Source organism: Gadus macrocephalus, chromosome 10 (assembly GCF_031168955.1).
Source record: "Gadus macrocephalus chromosome 10, ASM3116895v1".
Lineage (NCBI taxonomy): Eukaryota > Metazoa > Chordata > Actinopteri > Gadiformes > Gadidae > Gadus > Gadus macrocephalus.
Window position 1 is genome coordinate 11,075,569 of NC_082391.1, and position 2,456 is coordinate 11,078,024.

General features: G+C 39.9%; 1 long non-coding RNA gene across 2 annotated transcripts; it reads right to left on the bottom strand.

The window, feature by feature from the left end:
- Positions 1–806: 806 nt before the first annotated feature.
- On the bottom strand, positions 807–2,120 carry LOC132466346 (uncharacterized). 2 transcript variants are annotated; one of them, XR_009527835.1, is made up of 3 exons: positions 1,735–2,120; positions 1,572–1,650; positions 807–958 (listed from the first exon to the last, which is right to left on the bottom strand). It is a non-coding gene; the product is annotated as an uncharacterized LOC132466346 (long non-coding RNA). The 2 variants fall into 2 exon arrangements; XR_009527836.1 differs by having other exon boundaries at positions 1,572–1,653.
- Positions 2,121–2,456: the final 336 nt, after the last annotated feature.

The following is a 2,456-nucleotide window of genomic DNA, read 5'->3' on the forward strand; positions in this document are numbered from 1 at the left end:
TCCCCGATCTGAGACATCATTTCCTTCAACACCACGCAATAGTCTTTGCCACTCATCTTAGCTAGTTGCTTGAGCTCAGCTAAGTATGTCTTGGTAACATTACTTCCAACCTTGGTAGCGTACACGCTACTGAGTGTTTTTACTTCATAGACAACAGTGGGGTCATCTCGTGCTATGCACATGTACGTAAGCGAGGTTCTAAACCTTCTAAGGCTGAACCGCTAGCATATTCAACGATCAGGTTTTGAAAGAACTCGGACTGTGAATCATCAACCAAAAGGATTCTCTCAATTTTACCATACTGTTTTAGAAAGTCAATCACTTGTTCATCTTGTTCAGCTACCTGAGTAATTCCACTGACAGTAACTGCATTTGGAATTTTGACACCAGACTTTTGTATGAAATCCATATTGGTCATTACTTCAATATTGATGCTCAAATCAAATGGCTCCTGGCTGGCTCGCCACTTCTGTAACCAATTTTAGGAGTGTAAAAGTGAATTACAGTATAATATAAGTTGGACTAACAATAAGACCAGGACCAGAATCAGAAGAGACCAAATTCGAGAGGAGCCACTGTACTGAGCAACAACAATGAGGCAGACACAAGAGTAACAATTGAGTAGCCACTCTTATATTTTACAGTGAACAAAGTAATTTGTCTGGTTCGTACAAAATGCAAAATATTATACCAAACAGTAAGAAAAATAAAAAAAGTAGTGTGCACACTTAAAACAAAAATGTCTGTTGGGGCCCTTAAAATAAAAGGAGTGTTGCAAGTTCACCTGATTCCAAGGTTCCTTCCTTGTAGTGTAATGTGAGTGTATTATTTGTGTGAATGAGTGTGTACGTGAATATCTCCTCGGTGCTAATCTTCAATCAGGGTAGTTGGCTCGCCATCTTTTACAGCAGGAAGTTGTCCTGAACCTCAGACTCTTCAGTCCTCTAAAAAACCTGACCTGTAGACAGGGTCACACAATACATTCAACACTATCCATTCTCAGATGCATCATTAGGGATATCAGATGTCAAAAGATGCACACAATAACATCTTATTCTGACAAATCTTCATCTCTATTCAATTCTCAAATCTCTGTCTTTGTTGTACAACGTTCAATCTTTAGTGTATCATTCATGAGAACTAAATATTAAAGTGCTCACACATTTACCTGTTCATGTGAACAGTTTAAATAATACTTATGGCAAGTAACCATTAACATACAAAACAATTAATTATAAACATCTGAACCATGTGCAAATAACATAACAGTACACATTTTGAGTTAGACTCAGAGGTATTAAAGAATTGTGCTTAGTTCACTCTTACACTATAGGCCTATTCATGTCCGAGATCTGCACCAAAAAGTACCCTCTAATTGCTTTAAACTCAGTTGGAATAACATAAATGTCTTCAATAAATTGCACAATACAAAATAAACAATTGTTTTATATTCATCACATTCACAACATATCAAATTACTCTTTTTTCCCTAATATCACCACTGCTTTCTTTCAGCACACGGAAAACAACAGGAAAATAGCACCAGAGCAGCTAAAGAGCAAATTTCTCACCGTTGCTCTGTGTATCAAGGTGGAGCATGCCGATGCCGAACCTCGTAGCAGCTCTCCGGAGGACAGGCAAGCAGTTAGCCTGCTAAGCACAGAGCTAGCATTAGCATGGACGACGACGGTAAGCGTCAAGCTATCTTTTCATCGGATAATTAACTTGTCTTACCGACGTAACTCTCCTTCGTTCAGCCACTTGGATCCGGACCTCCACTGGGTAAGTGCTCCGACTCTTTTTCCTTTTTCACAGGTTTCACTCTGGGTTTTTTCTCTGGTTTTCCTCTTCTCCTTAACACACAGCTGCCCTCGCTTCTCTGGCTGAGATCCGAAAAGACTGGAAGAGCAACGCGACTGCAGTCGCGTTGCTCTCCGAGCCGACAGGCTGAGCGTGGCCTGCGTAGCTTCTGATTGGCTGCTGAGAACTAGGTACCCTACGTGGGACCATGCGAGTTGAGCGGTGCATTCAAAATAAATAAGATAATTAAAGTAAACAGTCTCTCTTCTTTTATGGTACTAAATTAACAGTGTTTCTTACACCTGGTTACACAAGAGTAAACGGTAATACTATGTTAAGCTAGCGGGAGCCCATGCTGTTAATTAAATTATACAAACAGATGGTACAGGAGTATTGTAACGGGGTATCTTTCTTGCTGCGTACCATGGAACTATTATAAAGTTAAGCATAGCCTAAACGACTTGCAAATACATTTTCTCTTGTTTATTTTTTTTTCGCTGAGCTGTTCCACTGGACCTATTTAGGTTCCACTTAAGAGTTCACGTTACAACCGTTCGCCGTTGCTCCATGTTTAAATCACAGTGCCTTGTTCGTGACCAGTCTCAAATTCACTAACTGAAATAGTGCCCCCGAGTGATCTTTTTTTTTTTTACTCA